Source organism: Pinus tabuliformis, chromosome Q (genome assembly GCF_031772625.1).
Source record: "Pinus tabuliformis cultivar Carrire ecotype Pingquan chromosome Q, CPIR1, whole genome shotgun sequence".
Classification (NCBI taxonomy): Eukaryota; Viridiplantae; Streptophyta; class Pinopsida; order Pinales; family Pinaceae; genus Pinus; species Pinus tabuliformis.
Genome location: NC_142296.1, coordinates 18,523,308 through 18,533,666, shown reverse-complemented (window position 1 = coordinate 18,533,666; position 10,359 = coordinate 18,523,308). Strand labels below are relative to the sequence as shown.

At 37.1% G+C, this 10,359-nt stretch overlaps 1 long non-coding RNA gene across 1 annotated transcript; it reads right to left on the bottom strand.

Moving 5' to 3' along the window:
- Positions 1-7,435: 7,435 nt before the first annotated feature.
- On the bottom strand, positions 7,436-8,484 carry LOC149218064 (uncharacterized). The gene is made up of 2 exons (XR_016248606.1): positions 7,950-8,484; positions 7,436-7,812 (listed from the first exon to the last, which is right to left on the bottom strand). It is a non-coding gene; the product is annotated as an uncharacterized LOC149218064 (long non-coding RNA).
- Between the last annotated feature and the right edge of the window lie 1,875 nt (positions 8,485-10,359).

Here is a 10,359-nt window from a genome sequence, read left to right as displayed (position 1 = left end):
CTTTGAAAATTTTATTCAAGAGCTGGAAAGTGCTTATGGCGATGAAGAGTTTATGGATGATGAACTCTTGGATGCTTTGAATGAAAACCCTTTTCACCACCATGTAAAGATCATGGATTCTACCTTGGATGACAACAAACTGGAGCATAATTCTCCAATAGATGACAGGATCTTCCATCATCTAAAATAGGTGATAATTTGCAGCAGTCATGCCTTTTGTTTTAGCGCACAAGATACATATGATAATGGCCATTTCAGCTACCCTCCACTCCTTGATGAAGATTCTAATTCTGAGTTGGTTTGCATTAAGATTCATGAGAGTCATCATTCATCCATTGAGTTCAAAATAGCGAGCAACAATTTTGTTTCCTAGAACTTAATGATCAACCTGTTCAACAGATTTTAAATCGGCAAGGAAAATAAGAAATAAATAGTCAAATGCTTTATGTTTCTTTTGAGGAACTAATGGATAAAAGGCATATTTTAGATCCTTTTAATCAAGATTATTCTCAAGAGCACAAGAATTCAGCCCAAGACAATGGAATTAAAAGGGTATGTGATATTGAATTACATTTTGTTGTGCTAGTTGTGGAAGAATACTTTGAAAGTAATCTTTTCCAAATAATTGATGAATATGTTGCTTTAGAAACTTCCAATCCAGATTTACATGAAGAGACATTCATACATATAGCTTCAGATTTTGAGGATGTTAGATTTCAAATTTACCATCATGAGTTACAGGAAAGTAGTGAAAAAGAACAGGTTGTTTTAGAGCCTCTTGCACATGATGATCTTCCTCCAGATTCAGAAAATGAAGAGTGTGCTTGTATTTCTTCTGACTTTCAAGATATAGTAATGTTCGAGATTTTTGAAGATCATTTTGCTAATTTGTTGTAGTCATCAAGGGAGATGAGTTTTATTGTATTTATGGATCATGTATACATGTTCAGTTGAAACTTGGAGTGGCCAATGTTTTGTTTGCCTGCCTGCTCAAGGAAAGTACGAGCAAGATTCAAGTAAGTAGCCATTTGCTGGATTGGTTACACTAGAGGGATAATTTCACATGATTGTATATATATCTTCAGCAGGTGGGCAGTTATCATCAGAAGTTTGAAGCCCGAGGAGAGGGCCATAATGCTTCTATGATTAGCTGATGTTTTCTTTTTAAAGTTGTTAAGTCAGTTTTTACAGTGTGTCAAGTTAGTTCAGTTTGTCGTTCAGTTTTCAATTTTGAGTTTGGTCTTTTTGTTTTTGACTCTATGCCCAATGGATCAGGCTACTTGGTCTACGATGTTCTTGACACCTCCTAAGGAGCTGCCATCCCCAAATCGAGCCAATATTTGTGCCTGTCAGTCCTGCCAGTCACCAGTGATCAAATGTGCTCTTTCAAAAATTTTGTTAGGGCCCTGGGTCAAATTTTTATGTTTTAGTATATCTTCAAATAAAATTTGGTCACTAGTTAGGTTGTTGAGGCCTGTTACTACTCCCTATGTCTCATGGTCAAATTTCCATTTTGGTTGTGTCATACTCATTATGATTAGTCATCAATAAATGTCTTGGTCTCAGTCTCATCTCATGGTCAGTCATGTTTCAAGGTCCAAATCATCAGTTTCATATTCCATTAGGTGTCATTATTGAGGTCAAGTCATCAAAATGATCAAAAGAGTCATGGCGTCACTTGTGGTAAATCGTCATGGGAGTAGTAACTAGGGAAAGTGATGTTCGAGGAGATTTTTGCATAACATGTTTGGATCAAATTAGCATGTAGGTGTTTTCATCAAAAAGTTCTCGGAAGAAACTTTCCAACGGTATGTCCTGCGCTCATATCTGATTCTTGGATTGAAATATATGCCAGAATGAAGTTTGGACTTCAGAGCAGATAAAAGCCATATTTCCTTGTTTTATCACAAACTCTAGCCTTATTTCCATTTTCCCTTTGTTATTCCATACTCTAGCTGCATTCCATTGAAAATCCACCAACTATAGCCTTAACCCTATTTATTTAAATAAACCCGCTAAGTCCTTTGTATTACAATGTAATACATATAAAGCCCACTACCCCTGAGGCAAAGACTGGCCACGTATTACTATAGCCCGAAATCGGAGAATGGCATATGTTACATGTAACATATAACAACATTCCTCACCCCTCTGTTGATTGCAATAACTGGGCTCGCGGCGATATCCCGCATTGCAGTCCCTCAGTGATTTAATGCCACCTCTCGCATTATAATCCCGCAGCAATAGTACTCCTGCATCCTGCAAATGCTTTTCATCCCACAATATTAAATCCCGCATCCCACAGCGATATGTCCTGGCGCCGATAGCACTCCCCTGCTGATATCACTCCTGGTGTCAATATAACTCCCGCGCCGATATCACTCCCGCTCTGATATCGCATCCCTCCCGGTCTCGATTGCGATATCCTCCCGGCCCCCTATTACGATATCACAATCAGCAATCCCTCAAGTCCCACTCCCACATACCCTTTCCCAATGTGATTGTGATTGCGATAAGCCTTGAACGAATGCGACAAACTATAAAATTGGTTTTAAATAACATATCGCGTCTGGTCCATCGGCGAAACATTGTGAAACAAGGTAACGTCCTCCATCCGACCTCCAATTGCAATAAAGTCTGTAAATGCGATATTTCATATATCACAGTTTTAAAAGTTTTTAGGTCCATCCTTTGGTTAAAAATAGGAAAATCAATGGAAAAATCTCTATGTCTGTAATACGAAAGAGGCCTGATCCAAATGTGATTGTGATGTAGGTCAACAGGTAGAGAAAGAATCAGTCTCATGGCTCACTTTTAATAGAAAAAACAACAACGGAAGGGAGCCACATTGCATATTTGTAACAACAGTTCTCATAACCGATTGCAGGAAAATAGAACAACAGACAGGTCATCAAACAATAGGTATAACAAAATGCTTATTCGAGGCTTTAGTTACAGCAGAACACCCAGAACAACACCAGAAATCAGCCACCTGATATTTTAGCAGTTGATCTATTTTAGGAATTTTCTAATAAATCTTGAAGTTTGTTTCAAGATATTTTTGCTACAAAATTGTATAAATACTTCAGATTTCGAAGTATTAGAGAGGTGAAAGGTTGGAAATCAGTGAGTAGAACTCTTGGAGTTTGTACTTCATCACTTTTGCAAAAATTCAAAGGACAATTGCAGCTATTATTTAGGAATTATTGTGTTGCGAGTTTGTGATAATGTTTTCTCTCTGTTATTGTTTTATATGAATGATAAATCCATCTTCTTTCCATGCCTATGCTTTTCAGTGATTTTCCTAAGAGGTTTTAAAAAAAATTCTTAGTTTTAAGCTTTGTTTTGTTAGGAACTTCATGTTTATATCACTTGTCTTATGATAAATGAATTCATGCTTGCCATGCTCATTTTGATCTCTACTTTTCCACCCTACACTACATCGACAAAACCCCAAATTATCACAAAGGCATATCTACCCTGCTCCTTTATCTCTTGCAACTGAGACCTTTGATCTTTTGACCTAGTTCCCTGATTTTCAGTCATGATCCAAGAAAAACTTAAAATATTTAAACCCTAGTGTTGTAATACCTATCCTAATGTATTTTTCCCACTCCAGTCATATTTGGTTGTGAGCTTTATAGAGAGATCCCTCACTGGTTTCGCAGGGCTAGCTGCTAAACCCTAAGTGGTCTAAGATTACATCCATCGATCTCTTTTCTCAGCCTTGGGATATTGTGGAGGATAACAAAACCCACTATTGGAGTCTCTAAATCATAACTCATATTCCTTTTATCCTCATCATTATTTTCAACGAGTACCTTGTCACCACTACATCCTTTCTTGCAACAACTTTTTCAAACCTTCCTTCACATTTTCCATCTCTGCTTTTAAACATCCCATGTCCCCTTTTAAACCATCCATGTTCCCTTTTATTTTCTTTTCTAAACCATCCATCTTAGCATTCAATTAGTTTTTGGTTTCTCTTTGTGAGAGTGAAATTTATTGCACTTGGTTTTGTAACTTTGATATATCATGTTCACATCTTCCTCTTCTTCATGCGCCATAGTAGAGCTTTCTGGTTGCATATTGAGTGTTCAATTTTTTATTGCGAGGTAGGTTGGAACTAAATAATGATATCTATGCTTCACTATGCCCTTTGAATCACTTCAAACTAGTTTTTCAAACAATAGTTATGCAAATTTAAAATATACACACACTTCTTGTTATTTTTTTGAGCTTGATATTAAAACTATTGTATCTCTGTAGTTTCAGCTCTCCAAGGTCTAAAATTCTATCTTGTGTTATTCATTTGAGTCTTCTTTCCAACGCCATAAGTCAGACTTAGATTGAATTATTCAAGTTAAAGGTATGCCCAATCTCCCAGGGTGACCTAATTATGTACTAGTTCAATAGAGCAAATTTGTACGAAATACCATGTGTCACTATTTCAACCTTCAGTGCTAAAAAATATACACGAAAAACTACAATATGTGCACTTTGAGACACATTTTACGAAATTAAAATATGATGCTCGCAAATAAAGTTATGATGATTTTCTCTAGGTCACCTAATTGAGACATAATTCTGGAGCATGCGAAAATCATAAATTCCTCGGACCATATCTAAAAAAATTATAGTGAACCAAGATCTGAAATTTTTACATGAAGTTCACCAAGATTTTGGCTCTGTGTGGCCAAAATTTCAGCTTTTGAAGCCTCGTATATTTTTTTTTTTTATAGCGAACATGCTAAGAAGACCTTTTTGAAGCAATAAAACCCTAGAATACAAAGCTCTGATACCAAATGTTATGTAACCATATCAAAAAAAAGAAAAATAAATAGATCAACGGCTTCAAAATAAGCCTCTCCAAGGGAAAAATCTTCTTTTACATCTCATAAATGAACAATTCTTGGATTATTCAAAGAACAATCTCTTCTTGGTATATATAAGAGTCTAAGGGGTCACAATATAATCAGAGCCTACATAACAATAATAATGTAAGAACACAACAATAACAATAGTGGACTTCTGTGGGGCACAACAATAACAATATGTAGGCTACATGGGCACAACAATAACAATAAGCGGTCACAATAAAAACAAGAGCCACGTGGTGGCAATGTCATTGCCTTTGCTCACGTGGCTCTTGTTTTTGCTTTTTTGGTTTGTAATTACGAGGTACTTTTTCCTGTCGCTAAGTGTAAAACAATTATGTATCAATTGACTCTGACATATATTGAAGGGCACTTTCCGAAGTTCATGACAAAAAATAATTTCATTTTATAAACTAAAGTGGTAGGCCAGATTCAAGCTTAAATCCACATTTCACAAATGAGACATTGGTTTGCTTCACCAAAAACAAATATTCATTGTATGTTTAAATGAGTGAAGCACTTTCACAATTGTGGAAATTCCCTATTTACCACATGTTTAAATAGGAGCACAAAAGTAATAAACCGACAATGTTAATTCCTTAACTGTATGTTCAAATTAGTGAAGCACTATCAAAGTTGTGGAAATTCCTTATTTACCACATGTTTAAATAGGAGCACAAAAGTACATGATAGGATTGATATAGAGAAAGAGTTGTTTATTTGTTTTTATAAACAATGTGGCATCATACATAGATTGCATCATCTTTAACAGGTTTTTTTTTATCATTTTTGTTGCAAATAAACCGACAATGTTAATTCCTTAACACAAATCTAGCACATTTTTGTGTTCACAATCATATAATTTGAGAGTCAAAATCAGAAAAACCAGTGTAACAAATTAGTATACATTTTTGGCTTTTTGCCATTAGATAATGCCAAACAATTATGCAACAAGAAAACTGAAGGATAAATACACTAAATTGTAACCAATACTTCACAATATGCTCCAAATTGTTTCCACAAGTAGGTTGTGCATTGTTTCTAAGCATGTTGTGCATGACCAACCACAAAATAGAGATCCTTCAAATGCCCAAGGAAATGGATGGTCTTTAGTAGCTTAACCAATTGAAACTCAGATAGAAAGCTAAAGACTACATCTAGCCACTGTATTTTGACAATGTTGGAAATGCCAACGAGTGAAACCTAGTTAGTGCATTAGGACTCCATAGAGCAGTATTGGCATGCTGTGGAGTAGAAATTGAGAGCAAGAATTTTTGGGGTTTTCGCCTGTTAGAATGGGTTCTGAGTTCTACTCCTCATTGGTGAGAGAGATTACAAGAAAGTCTTGTTGTATTTCCCAAAAAAAATGTCAATGTTCTCCACATCTAAGAAAGGTCAGGTCTACAGAACAGAGGCTAGGCCAAGGCTAGTGCAATAGGGGAATAATCAATGAGTAAGAAGTGCTTGGTATGTCGAATGTTAGGACACCCATCAATGGAAGTGTTTCAAAAATCCAAGGTTGTGTAGCATGGATGGCAAGTGATAAATGACGATGTGCTTGTGTATCGTGTCAGTGGTAAGTTAAACTATGTCAGGGGTGGGTTGGACTAATCCCAAGGCCATGGCAGAAGGCAACATGACCGATGTTGTATTGACTTGGTAAGATGGGATTGTCAGTAGAGACTCAAGTAAGTGGACCTTGTTCAGATCTTCATTGTTGAGCATGTGGATCTTTTCTTGTTCGGGGCAGAGACGACACTCGCCATGTCTCCAAAGAATGAGTTAATAAGTTCGGGTTGAGTGTGGAACCTGGGGAAGACTACTCCGGCATAGTTGATTTGTATGCCAATTTCACTACTTTTCTAAACCTTTTAATTGCAATTCTTTGTAGTTTCCCTTCAAATTGTATGTAAGTGTGTGTCTGTTTAAACTGGATTTGAGTCTCATTATATAAACTCTGGAAATTGAATCTATTGAAGTAGTGACACGTAGCAGCGACCTAGTTTGGTGTCGGTGAGTTCTCGACATAGGGGTAGTTTTTTGTTATAGTCGGTCTAGTCAAAAGTAAAAGCAGAATCGCTGCTCTGTGAAGGGATACAATGCCAAGTCCCTGCCCTCTTCGAACCTGGGGAAGACTACTCTGGCATAGTTGAGAAGGTCCCCATTTTTGGACGGACCAACGTACCCCTATGAAACCATAGTTCCTACCTTTATCATCGGAATCGATGGAGCATTTAGGGAGGTTATAAGATCAACACCTTTGTTGTAACTCCTAAAAGAATATAGTACACATTAGTCTAAACATGTACAAAACACAAGCTTTCAAAAGGAAAATTTGTAGTGAAACTGAGCAAGAGTCAATGCCAACAACATATGAATAATTTGTGGTAAACAAAATCTAAAAACATGAAAGTTTAAACTTCAAAAAAAACAAAATCAAGACTTAAGAAGGAACAAGCAAGTATTAAGTTACCCATGCAAAGTAGTTAAACTTGTTCGAAGAGTTAAGGGAGGCAACATATCAGTTCTATACACGTGAACAAAAGTAAATGTTAATGTAAGTAGTAAAAATGATGGAAAATATTCCATATCCAGGGTTTAGGTGGACTATTACATGTCAAATTACAACTCTTTCCAAAGAGGGTCAAGGGTAGTAGGATATTTTGGACTCGTTGAGTCCCAAAAAACACATGAAAAGGGGACAGATTGAGAAATAGGATTCGCTTAAGGCAGAGGGATTAATGCTCTGAAGAATCCGTTAATATTTTGCATGAAAGTTCAGGAGCTTTTATGCTGAGCGAAAATGGATTGCGGCACAAGCAATGGAGAGAGATACCCTGTACAAAATTATTTCTCTTCCTCCCCGCAATCTTGTGTGTCGACCCTTCCACATCTTTCAAATGAGGAATCGCCTCACTTGTCCCACCTTCAAACCCTAACCACCATGAAAAGAACAACAAAATGAACCTCATGAAACAACAAATATTTATGAAATGAGAAGAGATAGATAACACTTAGATCTTACTGAAAGAAACTCTTGCTTGATCTTGACAAGACCCTTTTTGGGCTTACTCTTATGCTTGCATCCCTTGTCCAAATTGCCAGGTTTATTGAAGGTTTCCTGCACTGCTCCACCATTGATGAATTCAACGAATGTGTTGAAATCCAGCCATAGCTCCCTAGAATTTACATGCCGAGATTGATTGGTGAGAATGAAATCCGCGATAATGGCACCTACACACATTGTTTTACTTCCAAAACAACTGCTATTGTTTTCAAACCAGCTGTTGCTGCCCTCCGTAGAATCGAAACCATGAATTTTCAGGAAACATAATAAAACAAATGTCAGGGAAGAATCGATCCATGGGTAGGCATGTCAAACCCTTGCTCGTAGTGCGAAGCAAGGGTTTGAAGTGGATAAATTACCATGAAAAAGATGCACAGTAGAAAAACCTCCACAGATTTACCCTCTGGTTCAAAGGCGAGTTAAAAACACACAAATTACTGCAGATCCACATATGATGGGCTTATACAAGACAGTAACAAATTGCCTGGCAGCAAAATCCTTGGCCTATTGATAAAATACAACGTCTTTGAGGTACCATTAGCCTTTAATGGTGTTTATTTACTATATAATTATTGTTCGAGTTCATTTTGGCAACAGGGGAGAAGGTTTCAGTGTAGTCAATGCCTTCAACCTGTGAAAAACCTTTAGCAACAAGATGAGCTTTATGTTTATCAACTTTCCCATCTGGTCCATACTTGGTTCTGTAAACCCATTTGCATCTAACAAGTTTTCGTCCCTTTGGTAGAGGAACAAGATCCCATGTATCATTTTCCAATAATGAATGATATTCTTCATTCATAGCTGCTTCCCAATCTGGATGGCCTGAAGCTTCTGCAAAGGTGTCAGGATCATAATTTACTGGAGCTTGAGCGAGTAAAGAAGAGGCTCTCTCGAACTGAGAACGTGTACGTCGCTGATCTGTAGGATCACTGGCAAGATCAGCTGCTGCATCTCGAGTAGCACGAACCCATTTTGGAAGCTGAGGAGCTGAAGGAGGATCCTGAGATGGTGGGGGAGGATTTTCATCCTCACTTTCATCATCTGAAGAAGAAATGTTTTCAAAAGTAGAAGAGATAGGGAGAGGTGGCACATCCGCCGGACTAGGCTCGCAGGTCGATATTTTACATCTCTTCTAATGATAACATTTTTGGACTTAAATGGAATAAGTCTATAGCCTTTGACATCTTCAGAATATCCAACAAAAGTACATTTTTCACTCTTAGGTTCTAAAGCTTTATGCTTTTCATCTGGAATATGGGCCCACGCTTCACTTCCAAAAACATGAAAGTGACTTACATCTGGTTTGATTGAGCTCCATGCTTCTTCTGGAGTGATATTCTTTAAAGCCTTAGTAGGAGTGCGATTTATTATGTAATTTGCACAGTTAATTGCTTCTGCCCAAAAACTAAGACCAAGTCCTTTAGATTGTAGCATACAATTAGCCATTTCCTTTAAGGTGTGATTCTTCCTTTCAACTACACCATTTTTTTGTGGAGTATATGGAACATTATGTTGCCTTTGAATTCCATTCTCAATGCAAAAGTTGATGAATGTGTTTTTAACATATTCTCCGCCATTATCAGATCTTAGCTTAAGAATTTGATGTCCAGATTGTTTTTCAACAAAGGCCTTGAAGGCCAAAAATGTGTTAAATACTTCACTCTTGAGTTTTAAGAAGTGTACCCAAGTGCGTTTGGAGAAATCATCAATGAAAGTTAAGAAATACTTGCAGCCAGAGAATGACACAACTAGAAGTGGACCACATAAATCACTATGCACAAGCTGTAAAGGGGCTGAGGCGTGCCAAGAGGCACGTTTTTCAAAACTGTCCCGATGATGTTTTCTGAGTACACATCCGGAACAAACACCATCTCTGCAAGATACCATAGGAAGACCTGTCACCATATTTTCTTTACATAGATGCTGAAGGGAGCGATAGTTTAAGTGACCAAATCGATCATGCCAAAGTTTGCTCACTTCATCGTTATGAGCAATAAATACTGAGGGAAGATTTGATGACTCAAAGTTGTGAAACTTATACAACCTTGTAGAATCATCAGCAATGCCAGTAGCTAAAATATTTTTAGGATCTCTTAGGTCCTTGATTACAACATCATGAGGTGAAAATTCAACAATTTTACCTTCACCTGAATGAGTTATTTGATATACAGATAGAAGGTTGCAGGATAAGGTTGGAACACATAATACATCATTAAACTGACCATTGTCTAGATGAACAGTTCCAGTCCCTACAACACTAAGAGATCTATCATCACAAACATATATATTTTTGGTGTTACAATCATTTAAAGAAGAAAACATGGCTTTGTTTTTGGCCATGTGATAAGAAGCTCTAGAATCAATGAGCCACTCATGAGAATGAGAAGAAGAAGATACATTTAGTGCATAGCCAGA